The 14,309-nt window shown below is 43.1% G+C and overlaps 1 long non-coding RNA gene across 2 annotated transcripts in view; it reads left to right on the forward strand.

Annotated features, from left to right (window-relative positions):
* The window catches only part of LOC310904374, a 71,141-nt gene that overhangs the window by 27,592 nt on the left and 29,240 nt on the right, over positions 1-14,309 (forward strand). For both annotated transcript variants that reach the window (XR_014588264.1, XR_014588265.1), the window contains exon 2: positions 14,118-14,231. This is a non-coding gene — a long non-coding RNA (uncharacterized lncRNA). The remainder of the gene's footprint in view (positions 1-14,117; positions 14,232-14,309) is intronic.

Raw genomic sequence — 14,309 nt, forward strand, 5'->3', positions numbered from 1 at the left:
AAATCCCGGTAAGTGCTCCAGAGTGAGGAAGATGAGGCTGCCAATGTAGGATTGGATGTTGGTTTTAATACAAATGTTGGGGACCTTTCTTCTTTCCACCACACAGAATAAGAGAGTTAAAATCCTCCCTCTGGTCAGGCTGCATGTCTGTCCACTTCAGGTTCTTGAGAAGGGAGTCACGAAGCAGAATGCAGACAAGGGTGAAACCATGGGAAATGACTGGCCTAATCTTTTGGGGTGCTGTGGGAGGTGTCGCAGCTGGGCCTCGTGTCTAAAACAGCAAGACGAGAAGGGTAACGTTCCTGTGGCAGGGTGATGGACACAGCCTCTGCCCACGGAGCTGCAGCCCGCTCAGATGTGGGATCTTTCGAGTGTTCCTCCTCAGAGTGGGAGCCTCAGCAAAGTGAGGAGGAGGAACTGGGCTTGTGACGTGTGGGAATGTCCAGCTGTAACCTGTGGGTGTCGGAGAGGTGCTGCTCTGGCGTGGCAGGCAATTCCCCTGCAATACGGTGGGCTGCTCTAGCAGGACTTAGCTATCCCAGGAGAGTGCCAGCTTGTGTGCATGGCTGTGTCCGTGCTGCTAGTCAGCTTGTGTGCAGGCTGCGTGCTCAAAGTTCAGGTTTCGTCTGGCAGTGGGTACATGAGGGATTTGCGTGTGTAGCCGAGGAACATGACTGCAGAAGATGAATATGACCACGCTGGCTATGAAAACAGGATGTCTGTGCTGGAGAAGCAGCCAGTGTTTCTGTAGTTATCTGCAGGGATGTCACCTGCAGTTTAGCTGGTTTGAAGTGGCTGCGGTTGAGGCAGCTATAGGAGGAAAACAAAACAAAACAAAACAAAAAAAACACACCCTGATTCAAGTTGTTTACAGTGCTAAATCTATCAGGCTGTCAAAGGGGGGCTGGTACAAATAGAGAGGTGGTGTCAGGCCTCCCTTGCTAATTCAGTGTATATCCTGAGAAGAGATTGGAGCCCTGGCTTAATTTTAAAGCTGTCTTCCTTCTGTGGAGCCCCCTTGGGAAGAACAGCCGTGTCTCCCAACCCTTCCTTGCAGCTGCTGCTGGGAGTTGAAATATGTATCCCTGTCTCAGAGGGTGAATATAGCCCCTTTTATTTATGGCAGTGAAAAACTCGAGGGGAAAAACATGGTTTTAAGAAAGGCTCAAGCTATTAACTGCTCAAGACCACTGTGCCGCGTGTGCAGTTTTCTGGCTGATGCCGCTGGAGGGTCAGGAATCGCCGCCAGCCTCTCTGAAGGCAGCCGTGGCTCCACAGCTATGCTGTGCCTATGGTGAGTCCCGCGGTCCTTCAGGCAGCAAGTCCCGCTGTTCCCCTTGTCCACTTTCCTTCCCTTCTCCTCTCCATCCACTGTGGCTCCTCCTGCCCTTCCTGCTGCTGTTTCTGTTTATCCAATTGAGTCTCTTTTAAGACTGTGCTAAAAATGTCTGAAACCAACCGAAGTTCTTATCAGATGTTCTATGTGAATGCAGGAATTAAAATGCCGTGACTCGCATCGCAAATGGAGGCAATTAAGGCAGCCTTGCCCTTGTGCTGGCAGGATACTCTTCCTTCTCCCTGGCAGAGCTCTGTGCAGCAGGGGCTGGAGGAGCTCTCTGCCAGTGCCCTAAAAATTGTCACCGTTCCTGCCACGTGTCCGTCGCTGTGCTCAGGTTGTGCCGCATCCTTCGTGGTACCTGCAGGCTGAGGCTGCGCAGGCTGCTCTGTGCGGAGCTCCCGAGGCACTTGCGTGATTTTGACAAAAGCTATTCCTGGTTTTTAAAGATTTTTCTGGTCTCTGAATGAAGCTAGAAGCTTATTCAGGGTTTTCCTATCCTCCTCAGTGTCTCCTTGCCCTGCAAAGAATGAGAGGAAAGGGGTTGTTCTTTTTGGTCTGACACCACTGCTTCCAAATACTTTCACTGCTAAAAAGTTCTGAGTAGTGGGAGAGAGGGAAAACAGTGTTGGGGAGGCTGACAAATGTCCATTTTCTTGGACAAGGAAATAAAGCATGAAGCCTTTGTTTGCGGAAAAATATGTATTTTGAAAACAAAACCTGGTTGTTATGGAACAAGTTGCATGCAAGACTCGGTTCCTGTTTGTTTGTTGCCTTGTGCAGTACTGTTGATTTGTTTGTTCAACCATGTCCATACAAACCTTTTGTTGGGGCCCTTTGCTCTCTGTGTTGACACGCAAAGAAATTGTGCATCCAAAACTTCAGCTGTTTTTGACCGCTTGAGCTGCTCTTGTGCTTTAGAAGCTTGCGGCGACCAGTCAAACCACGCAGTCAGTCCTGTAAAGACTTCTGTGCGTGCCTGTTTGCAAGCATGCGGACAGTCTGCTGAAATGTTAGAATGCCTTTGAATATAACCATGGGTATGTGTCCTGAGATCATGGTGTTTTTAAATGTAAATATTACAGAAGTACAAATGTTCTGGGTTTTAAAAAGATACCTTTTTAGCTGCCCTCTCCGATTCTTTGTTAGCTAAGACTTCTTGTTCAGGGAGAGATAGTTGAAAGCTTCAAAGAGACCAAAGTGATGTTACAGATGTGTAGGATCCTGTAGGTTGCACAGAGGAAGGTGCATAGTAGATGGGGGCACAAACGGGCATATCCATTAGGCTAACGTAACGGGCGAATCGGTCAGGGTCAGGGAAGAGGTAGCTATAAATAGAAGTGACAGCACAGGAAGGTTATTTCTGTGACCGACTTCAAAGCAAGGACAAGAAGCTTGAATGTGATGTTGAGCGAGTCAGTCAAGGGAGAGTGATGGGATCGGAGGACAGGGTCCGGCAGGCACGAGATTGGAGCTGTATTAGTAACAACAGGAGGGGAAAAAAAAGAAACTCAATTATAAATACGGTATTAGCTTGTTGAAGCTCAAATCATTACAATCTGGAATCTCTTTCACTGTTTATTCTGGCCTTTTTTTTGGTTTGTTTGTTCAACAAAAAGAAAAGCAAACAACAACAATTTGTTGGCTTTAAATTTCTAACTACTTCTACTTTCTGTAGGGCTCATGTACTACATTCCGCAAATTGATAGCATTTTTGGTGTTTTAAAGATCTTGAAGTGTTTGCCTATAATTTTTGTTGGGCTTTCCTATGGCTTTTTTCTCCAAAAACATTTGGGAGGGCTGAGTCCTCGTGACAAAGTTATGTGAAGACTGATTCTGTCGTGCATCTGGTAATGGTGTTCTGACCTGTAAATGGGTAAACCTCACTTTCTGAGGAGGCAAGGTGTTCTAAGATATATGCCTTGAACTGAAGCGAATAAATATAGAGTAAATATGTATTTACTGATTATGAAATAATTTAACAAGTTCCCAGTATTAACTTTTCTCAGTACGTATTGTAAAAATGCCTTAAGAGTAGTGTGTTAATGCTAGCGATAATAAAATGCTCGAGGAGAAGACATCAGACAGCACCATCTACTGTCCCGATTTGGACTGTGAAGGCATTGAGATGGAGGTTTTCTTCTAAAAAGAATGTCCTGACAAAGTCGTTTTTGCTATTTTGCTAGCAGTTTGAAACCTCCCTTAACAGTCCTATTGTCTTGTATAGAAACGTGGGCATGTTAAGCTTTTGATTTTGGTAGCTTTTATAAAACCCTGAAATTTTGATTACAACTGCTTTTACTTGACATCCAGAAACTTGGTCATGGGAAAGATCAAGACTTCCCTTAAAGATATTTTGTCTAATGTAGACTTATTCTCATATGTTTAAAGCATTCCTGAATTAATCCATTCATTAAGATGTAAAGGAAAACATTAACACATACAATAAAAGTTTGCATCCATGCGTACAATAATACATACGGTCAAGCCTTTGATACAGTCATCATGTGACAGTCTACACACCCTGAAACAAATTGTCTGCATTGATGCTTATCGGCTATAATTTTGGCCATAGCCAGCCTTTGAAATTGTTGTAACTAAATCCAGGTAAATGGCAAGCAGTTAACGTGAAGTCTGAGGGAGAGGGGGTTCTTCCAGCCCTCAGCAATGCCAGCTCAACCACCCCTAGAAGGTGCGCCCGTAAAAGCAGGGTATTAAATGGAACATGAGGAAAGATTGGCCATAAGGGCAGATAATAATAATAATAAAAAGTTGTGAACTCCATTTGTACTCTTGCTTGCCGTGAGTAGGAGATAGATGTGCGAAGAAGTGCTGGCAACCTAGAATTAAGGTTCCCAGTATTGTTGGCGTTGAAACGAAAGGCCGACGTGCCCGAACGCCCTTCTCGGGGGACTACAGCTAACTTCTGCAGGAGCAGCGCCTAGCAGCGAGTGCAGGGCGAGCGCCAGAGCACACCCATGTGCCACTTGTGTGCTGCCCGTAGCTCTAGCTGCTAGGAAGTGGGCTGCCTCTGAGAAGAGCTGCGAGCTGGCTCTGGATTTAAGATGAGACTTTGCGAGAGCAGGGGTGTTTGGCAGAGGAGCCTCCAGGGAGGTCTGGAGGCAGCGTGTAAGCAGGCACTGAAGCAGTTCAGCCATGTGTGCGCGATTCCTGGATGAGGAGCTGCCCTGCCACGGCTGGTACAGGGCTCGCGCTGAGGAGGTGGGAGCTGCTGAAGGGCAAGGTGTGCTGCCGTTGGCACTGCATCCTACTTATGCCAGAAGAATAGCACAGAAGCTGCTTGGGGCGACAGCAAAGCCTGTTTGTATCTGTCTGTGAAAGACTAAGGATGCAACTGTATCCTCGGTTTGGCTTAGAGAGAGAGATGTGTGCTGGGAAGTGCAAAACTGGGTCAAAACTCTTCCAGGCTGGTTGGAAGCTGAGGTCCGGTTTTGGTTCAGTCCTTCTTCCAATAGCAAGCGTGTTCATTCCAGATACTTATTGTTTGGCTGAGATGATAGAATATCTTGTTTTCTGAAGACTGCACAAATGCATTTAACTGGTTTATGATGTGTTTACCACTACAGGGTAGTAATTTTTGTAGCAGACATATAACTTCAGAAAAATCCTACAGCATATAACAATACCTTAATGAAGCTATACTCTCTTTTCACAAAGCATCTATGGTATGTTCAAACAGCTCAGTTTTCATAATTGTGGTCTTATGATGTTCTGGACTGTCCTACGGCTTAATGCTGGATGGAAATATTATCACAAGCATTGGACTGACATAGAGGAGGGAAGGGAAGTTGTAATTTGTACCTTCTCCATCTGCCTCTTGTTGCTGTAGTTATCATCACAATCTGTTTCTAAACGAACGCCTTTGATTAGGGAGAGCCATTGGTGATGATTGTTATTACTTGCTTTCAGTACTGCTACTGTGAAATTTAAAGCAGAGAGGACAGCTTAAAGAAAAGCCTTAGTGGCTTAAATAAGAATGATAAAGAGACAGCAGCAACATGTTTCTGATTCAATGTTGAGAAAGTACTTCAAAATTATAGTTCCGCCCAGAACATATGATTTAAATTAATTGTAATGTTTTAAACTATTTTTTTCAATCAACTGTGGGGGAGAAAATAGAAGTGCTTTAATTTAACTTTTAAGCTCCTTTTCATCCAGCTAGATAGGAAATATTGAATTTTGTCTCAAATATGGTATTTTTCTTTGACCCTCAGAAATATTTTGCTGAGAATAAGGAATCAGAGGGGTCATTTCAGTGTAAACAGATGAAATGCTTTTCAGTTTGGCATACTTAACTTCTTTTATTTTTTTGAAAATGTAGTGTTTGCACAGTTCCAATTACGAGCTCTGACACAGGATCAAATTCTCTGCTTTGCTTCATGAGAGGTGTGCGTAGCTTAATTGACTGCAACATTTACTTTGTCTCTGAACAATGCAGCATTTACTTTGTCTCTGAGTAATCTGGCCCTGAAACTTGAGGTTCACACATCATTTCCAGTAATGTGCTACTGGAATGATAGTGGAGTCCCTTTGGAAAAAGGGGACGGGGGGCAGTAAACATGTACCTAGCACGTGTTTTCAAGAACAGGTGGCTTAATCTTCCACTAAATAAAGCAATAATTTCAGCATATTCTGGTGATTACAGATAATAGTTATTGAGGTAATATTAGCTTTTTCAGGTGTGGCACCTTGTCCTAGGTGTTGTAACCTGTCGTTTACTGCTCCAGTGTATTCAGATTTACTTGGTAATTGCTTTGCTGAAAACCAGATTATATATTATTTAGCTGTCAACCGTATTGGAAAAAGGCCAAATAACTCTTAAATAACCAAATGTTACTCAATACCTAGCAGTGAGAACTGGAAAACAAGTCGGCTGCTTGCTTCATACTTGTTAGATGGTTAATACTTGGAAGAAGTTCTGAATTGCATCTTTCTGCTTCATTGTCCAACTCATTTGACGGCCTTGAAAAAGTTAAACTTTTTGATCAATCAGACAGAAGGATCTTAGACATCGCAGAAAGACCCTCGAACTATTTTGACTCAAGGAAAAGCCCCAGATGATCCTCACTTCAGGTATTTCTAGAGAAAGTGCTCCTGCAGTAGAATTTCAGTGTAAGTCATGGTGCTTCACAAAATTGGTTGGAAAAAGCTAATGGCCAGCATATTTCAAAGACAGAAACACGAATCCCAACGAAGCTTCCCTTTGAGCTAAGCATGGGAGCTGCCTAACCCCCTCCTAACAAACAACTGTATTATACTTTGGACTTACCTAGCAGGGACGAGCTGTACTGCGGGCGCTGGCCATAACCAAGTTTGCAGGTATGCTCTGACAGAGGAGAAAGTTCTAAACCCAAGTTTTGGGCTGCATACATTTATAATAAACGACTGAGCTTTAAATTGGGATTAGCAGGAAAGCTGGCGTATTTTAGGTGTTAATGAGCTGACTACAGCATGGTGCAGGATTTAGTATATCTGTGTGTGTATGATATGTATACTCTTTATGGGAGGGAAATCCTGCCATTGTCATGACCCTGCTGGGCAACAGAGATGAGAGACTGCAAAACCACAAAAGAATCCAGTGGTGGCGCCAAGGCTCAAGACTAGGTGTCCAGTCTCCGAGCCTAATCCTTGGGGCTTCTGAAGAGCTTTTTGGGGCTTCAGGGACCTTGGTTGTAAGCTTGCATCTAAAGTGCGCTTGTATTTTGGTGAAGGATGGGGCTATTTTGGGTCACACAACTGAGCATCTGAACTTGAAGACTGTCTCATTTCCTGCTCCCTTCAGATGTTCTTTGCTGGAAGCAAGCCCCGCAGAAAGGAGGCCGCAGCAGGATGGCTGTTTGGTCGAGCAGGTCCTTGCAGCCTGTCGTGCAGTTCCCATTGCACAGCTTGTGGTCAGCAGACGAAAAGCAAGAGCAGAAACTATTTGAAGAGCACACTTCCCACCCTTCCCTCCTGCTCTGCTCTGCCTGAAACAACTTGTTTGATTCCATATGTATTATTTTCCCTGTCAGAAAATGACTCCCACTCGAAACAGGATTAGGGAGGTTGACAAAGGGAGGGAGAACGTAATTATAGGACAAACCAGCATTCCCTCCCCCAGGACTCTTGGCTTCAGTTGTCACTTTTGATGCTTACTCTCTATAAGTGATATCTGTTTGGCTTGTTCCTTTTCATCTGATGACATCTTTTTTTACTCCAGTGTTGTTGCCCTGGTGTACAGATTTTGGATACTGATGGGTTAAAATAGGCAGTCTGCAAAACACAATGGTTACTGCTTTTTGCCACAATGAGATTATGGCATTAGGTTGAGATCCCATCTACGTTTAGATGCTGTGAGATACCTAAAGCATGAAGAAAATCTCTCCAAGCTTTTTCAGTTTGATGGAGAAGAAGGGTAAAAAAAACAAATTCATGTCAAGTCTGCACTATTCCTTGTCTTCAGGTAGCCTAGGTTGAAAGCCCTATTATCCTGGCTTTTTCTGTGCATAGGCAGAAGGGAGCTGTAGACATCACCTTTTGTATTGGCCTTGCAAAGAAGCTATCTTCATTAAGCAGGTACTGTCTTGCCAGAGTCCACAGCTTCATGGGACTCATTGGCATCACCAGCTTTCAGATAAGGATTTCTCAGTGTATCTCTACTACTGACAAGCCAAGCTAAGAAAAGTCTGTGTAATGTAAAGTAGTAAATCAACAACTACTTTGGAAAGAGGGAACGTGGGCAATAATATATAAAGGAGTGAAAGGTCAAGAAAAAGAAATCAGAAAAGGAATTCAAATCAAATATTGCTTGATGGAACTTGTATGGAGTTCTGGTTTTGTATATTGGGAATGGAGCAGTGAAGGACTGGGACTTTGTCCACCAGTTGATATCCAACCTATAAAATATTACGGGTGAAAAATCCATCTAAGAGAGCAGTCCCTATGCTGACTGTAGAATGACACTTGCAGCAGAACTGGAGAAGGTAAGCTCTACCTACTATCCCTGTCTTTATAATGCATTAAACAGCTATTGGAGAGGATTTAGCTATAGAGAAGGACCTTTAAGACTGTGAGATGCTGTGTGCTTCTTCCATGCTCGTCTGTGTTTCTGTGTCCTGGTCTAGAGTCTCTTGAAATTAATGAGACTCCTCATGAAGCTGGTAGATTTAGCAAAATTGTTGTGAACAGCTGGGTGGGAAGTGGCATTTCTGTCCATTGGTTTCATCCTCAATCAAAACAAAATAAATGTTTACGAAAAGAAATACTGAAGCATTCTGTTTCACCCTTATCAAAACATCTTGATAAGGTTGATGTGGTTAGTTCCTCATAACATAAAAGTGAAATATGGCAGGCTTCAGTCTTGCAAGTAGGAAGAGACATCTTTTGCAGAATGTTTTAGCTTAAATCAAATCAGCATTTTTCACGAGGGAAACAATTGTGTATGGTCTCTTTTTTTTTTTTTTTTTGATCAGCATTGGCTGAGATGTTTTAAAAACTGTCATAATTCAGGAAAATAATACTTAGGACAATACAGATTAGTAATGCTCTGGTTCAGAGTTTCTGCTATCCAGCACCAAAAGTGCTGAGCAGGACAAGAAAGAAGATGACAAAAGGAACCTTATGGGTTCTTTTTGTTTTCATTAAGAAAACACAACACTTTAAAAACAAACATCTGTTTTCTGCTATCTTCATTTGCCATAAGAGGACTTCATTTCATAAGAAATGTCTGTTGGGTACTGTATGTATTTTGTAGTTGTAGAATTGAAGTTAAAAGTTGAAACTTGACAAATCTGAGAGTGTTTAACATCCCTGTTTCAATGAGTGGATAATTGAGACAAAACTGACTTTATTAAACCTCGTTTTATTTCTTTTTACTTATTCCCCATTTTTATCTTCTGCTTCCATATTTCACACTAAATAGCCACAGTTCTTTACATTTACACTCAAGTCAATATTTCCTCACACATAGTAATTACTGTAGAACTAAAATTATGTAAATTGGACATTTGCTTCCTTCTGTCCTTCTATTTGTGTGGTGGAACAGCAAAAACTTGAGAGTTGAGTTTCATCAGTTTTGCTACCAAGAAGATGGCAGGAAGTCTGAAAGAATATTGCTCATTGGGACAGCACTGTATCTTCTTACTTTTAGGTACTTCAGGCAACAAAAAGATGAGTGTCAAACATGATCAATATTACTGGCTCAATAGTATGGATGGGATCAAAGTTCTTGTGAGCAGGGTTACAGACTAATGGACAGAACTCTTTGGTTCTCTTCTTGGCTTTCCACAGACTTTATCTCTAACTTTCAGTAAGTCTTTGCATTTCCTGTCTTCACTTGTGAACTTCTTTGTCCTGTAAGTTTTTCTGGGCACCTTCACACACAGCTGTGCAGTGCTTGGCACACAGCGGTTCCTCCTTTTGCTGCCTGTAGTTAGGGACTTTGCTGGTGTTGGCTCTGATTCCACCCCTTCACTCTGATTCTCCCCTGGAGGGAGGGAGATGGGGTTAGCAGGAATTTTCCTCTGGAGAAGAAAGGAGCAGGATAACAAAATGCAGAGCTACCTGCATTCCTTTTCAAGAAATGGGCTTCTAAATACATTGGTCATTTAAACTGGGCTATAATTGGCCAACAAGGTAACTGGGCATGGTCTGTGATGATCCTGAATGTTTTGCTAAATATTTTTAGTAACAGGTGAAACTTGCTGTTATGATTTAGATGCTAGTGATGTGTTCTCTTTTTTTTTTTTTTTAAATGAACATTTAGGAAAAAATTATTATTCAAATTTGGACGGTCATAGGTTAGCCTAAAATGTGTCATGAGAAACTTGTGTACTAGGACTAGCTGGCTGCTTTCTATCAAACAAACAGTTCAGGATTTGTATTACAGCTGGTTGCAGGGCCCTGGAGGCTCCTGTGCTAGGGAATGTAGAGGCACTCAGCAAAAATATGCTGCCACGTACTGAACATTTCAGTGTCGAACAAGAGAAAAAATACTAGCGCAATGAGTTAGTATTGCTATCTAACCCCAAAGACAGTAATAGCCATATATGTATTAAACCCCCTTTGAACTAAAGTGATAGGCGTGTGATTCTCCTTTTGAAAATCTTTGTTTCTGTCTCTGCTGCTGCCAGAATGTAGGTTATCTGATGGTCATGGTGATGAATTATGTACAATGATGAAATAAAAGTCAGTATTCTTATCAACACAGGAGCTTTTCCTAAGTGCTAAAGTACAAAGCAACATAGAGAATACTGCTTTAAGTACGTGTGTATCTGTACTTTACATCTGCGCATTCATACCTCACATTTCAACAGGCTCTCATACCAGATGTATAAAAATATCAATCTGGGGAAAGAACATCTTTGTATTAAGAAAATAAAGGACACATCTTTCCATTCTATGCCTTTTGAAGCTGTCTTGGACTGAATGATATTTACTGAAGTTACCCCGACCGGAGCGAAGCTGCCAGTAGATCAGCAGTGGGACTGGTGTTGTTTCACCCCCGTGACTCAGGGCTCCAGCAAAAGAGCTGAAAACTCTGCTGCATTTCTCTGGAGACAGGCTTTGCATGTCACAGACTTGCTGTTCTGGGCAGCACTGATAGGTATCCTTTGCTGCCTTCTTTGCAGCAGTACGGTACAACCGTCTCACCGGAGCTGTGCCTGAGCACGGCCAGGCGTCGTGTGAGGACCCTCACGCACCTGCCAGACCCAATGAGCAGGTATCTGCTGGTGGGAAACAAGATTTAGATTCCAATGCTGTTATTTGAGTGCGTGGCCTGAGTTATGTGGGCTTGGATGCACAGAGTATTGGAAAGAGCTACCACTGAAGACGTTTTGGTCTAATTCCCAGTATTGCTGTAAACTCCCTGTATTATTTAACTCTTCTAAAATGAGGTTGCAGACTGAACAGGCACAAGCAGCTCCAAAAGGAACTTGGAACTGGTATGGAACTATGTTTTAAATGCTGCAGTAATACAAATACCCCAGATGAGAAGATCAAGTATGCAGTAAGGATGTGCAACTCTGGGAAGGCTGCTTGGAGGCTGTCAGCAGCCAGTACCCAGAAGCAGTGCAGTGGTTATGCTACCCAGCGGATCTACAGTTCAATCCCGTCTGATCGGACATCTGATATCTTTTCTTAGGGGAGTGCACTGAATTCCCAGAATAGGGGTCAGGTTTTTCTTGCCTTCGGAAAACAGAAGTGAAAAAACAAGCGTGCGGTTCTTGGTATGTTGGAGAGATGCTGCTCTCTAGCGTTCAGTGCTGGGCTAGTGCTGGGGAGCGCTGGAGTCGCGCATTCAGCATGCTGCAGCAGGCAATAATCACTCGTCAATTAGATTTAGGCTTATGTGACTTGCAAAGGAGGTACCGATTTGATGGAGGGATGTTCAGAGGGTATTTGCTGGGATTGAGACATTCTGTGCTGTATACCGGATTTTTGCCATCTGCTTGGTAGCAAACCTTCTCTGAATGTTTCGCAAAAGTTAAATCCTGCTGGTCTCAACCAGTTACCTGTGATTGCAGGTGTGGGCCATGCTAAGATGAGATTTGTTATTATTTCTTTAAATTAAAGTAGGAATAAGAAAAAAAGAAAAGCAAAATGTCCAAACATTCATGTGAATGTTGACAGGGATTTAAAATCCTGTGGCAGATCAGCTGTTTTCCTCAGGGTGGGAAACGGCAAAGGGACAGAGCTCCAGGGGAATCAGGGGTTAAGAACTTCTAGCAGAAGAAATCCAGTCCCTTTCAAAGGCTGAAGTTATAATTAGTGGAAGTCTTCACTTGCTTATGTCCCTGCACTGTCCTCTGCAGGAGACAATTTTTTAAGGGTCCAAGCATTTCACTGTTGCCACTGTGATGGCTATAAACTGACACGAACAAACAATTTAGGAATAAAAATGGGAAGCTTTTTTATTAAATAGTAGCTATAACATAGCACACAGACCTTCAGCTTCACTGCTTTCTTGCCTGCTCGCAGGCTCTGGCCTCAGGCATTTAGAGGCCCAAGCAGAAATTAAGCAGAGTTTAACAGTGATAAATTGCACACAAGGGTGCATTTGCCTTGTCCTCATTCTAACACATTGGTGCATGTCTTCCCAGGACTTCTCAGTGCTACTGAATTATCATGTATTTATTAACATGATTATGCTTCGTATCATATCTGATGGTACTCCACAATGCCTACTAAATAAATTGAGTTAAAAGCTGTGGCTTCTGCATCCCGATACAGGTACACAGGATTGTAGGAGGTGGGACTGGGAGTGGCAACCTGTTCCGTTCTCTTGCCTAAGCTGTAACGAAAAACCTCTAACGACAGAGATGTCATGGTCTCTTGGTGATCTCTTAATTACCCTCACCACTGTAAAGCTTTGCCTGATGTCTAATTTAAGTTGTATTTGCTGTATGTTAAGCCTATTACTTTCTGCAGATGTAAAAGCTGATTTATTCTTTTCCTCTTACCAGCAGTCTTTGTAGCAACGTATCAAAGGACATGTGAGGACCTGTTCCATGTGTATGTGGCTTTATCAAGCCAAACAATACGGATGAGCAATTATGCTGATCTAGGCAGGCAGACAGCTTTGTGAACCCCACTAGCAGCCCTCCTTCCAAGAATTAGGGTAATATTTAAAAGTTCTCTTACAGAGAGAATTCTGCGTGACTTTGATGGAAAGGAGCCATCCTTTGTATTTGGTAGTGTTCTTTCTCTTTCTCCTCTTTTTTAATACTATTTTCTTCTTTAATACTACTACTTCTTTTTCTTGTTAATACTATGTACCCCAAAGGTAAAAGAAATTAATACAGTGGTCATTGAAATGCTTTACCTAGTGCTAATTCTAACACTTAAACAGTTTCCCTCCTTTTTGAGAAGGTGTTAGCTGGGGGCATGCTGCTTTTCTAGCTGGGGTGTCAGGTGTTGCAGGTCAGATGTACTGAAGTCAGAGGTAGGGTAAGTTAAGGGAGGTTTGAGGTCTCAGGTGAGGCTGTAAACATATGGGATCTGGTCTGGCACTGGAAAAAAGAGTGCCTTGATTTTTAGGACGAGCCAAGGAAACTTGCAAAATTGATAGAGAAACGGCTATGTTTGCTTTCAGTTTTTGTTGTCTGTAACAGATTAAAACCAGCAAATCTCTGCTTTTAAAAGCACAGAGCTAGTCAAACTGCCGCTTGTTTCAAATGAAGCAAAAGATTGGTGTGGGGCTAGTGTATTCCTGGCTCCCAGCCACAGAGAAGGGAGTAATCGCTTTGTGATCACTTCATTTTTTTTTTCCCCTGTAGGCTCTGATGGCAAAAAGATAAATGTAATTCAAAAATGTGTTTCTTTGGGGGATGAATCCAGAGGGCAGGCTTGCTTCCTGCTGCCTTGCTCCCTGCTCAGAGCAGAGCTGGGTGCTCCCAGAGTCAGCCAGATGCAGAATCCCAGTGCGCAGAGCTATGTGGTGAGGGAATTCCTGCTGCTGACTGACAGCTGGAGAGGCAGACGGCAGCGGCAGCCGAGGTTGCTCAGCCGGCCCTCTTACTGGAGGGAGCCTGAAGAGTTTGGACGTGTCGGCAAGTAACGTGCAGACCCAGAGCTCTGGGAGAGCACGCCTGAGCAGCTGCAGGGAGTATAGAGTATCTTTACCAAAACAGTACAAATGTTCTGCTGAAATGAGTTGACTAATAGTTTCCCTCTGTCCTGGTTTCCCACACACACGGTCAGCTTTTTATTTGAGTTTGCATGGCCTGGTGAAGTTGGCAACACGCAGCAAGGCTGACTCTAACTTTTTCTTCTCTTGTAGAAAATAAGTTTCCTGCTCATTTGCCCTCAGGAGGTAGAAGGTGAATCCGATTCTCTTCAGGCAGCTCAGCTCGGACAGAGTGGAGGACTCCAGACCTTAATGGTTCTTCATGTGGTAGGTGGCAAAGCTACTGTCATTGCTGACTTCAGAGGTACCATGGGGAATCCTCATTACAAAGGTTCATATCTGCTG

The sequence above is a fragment of the Anser anser genome (genome assembly GCF_964211835.1).
Source record: "Anser anser genome assembly, chromosome: 9".
In the NCBI taxonomy this organism is placed as follows: Eukaryota; Metazoa; Chordata; class Aves; order Anseriformes; family Anatidae; genus Anser; species Anser anser.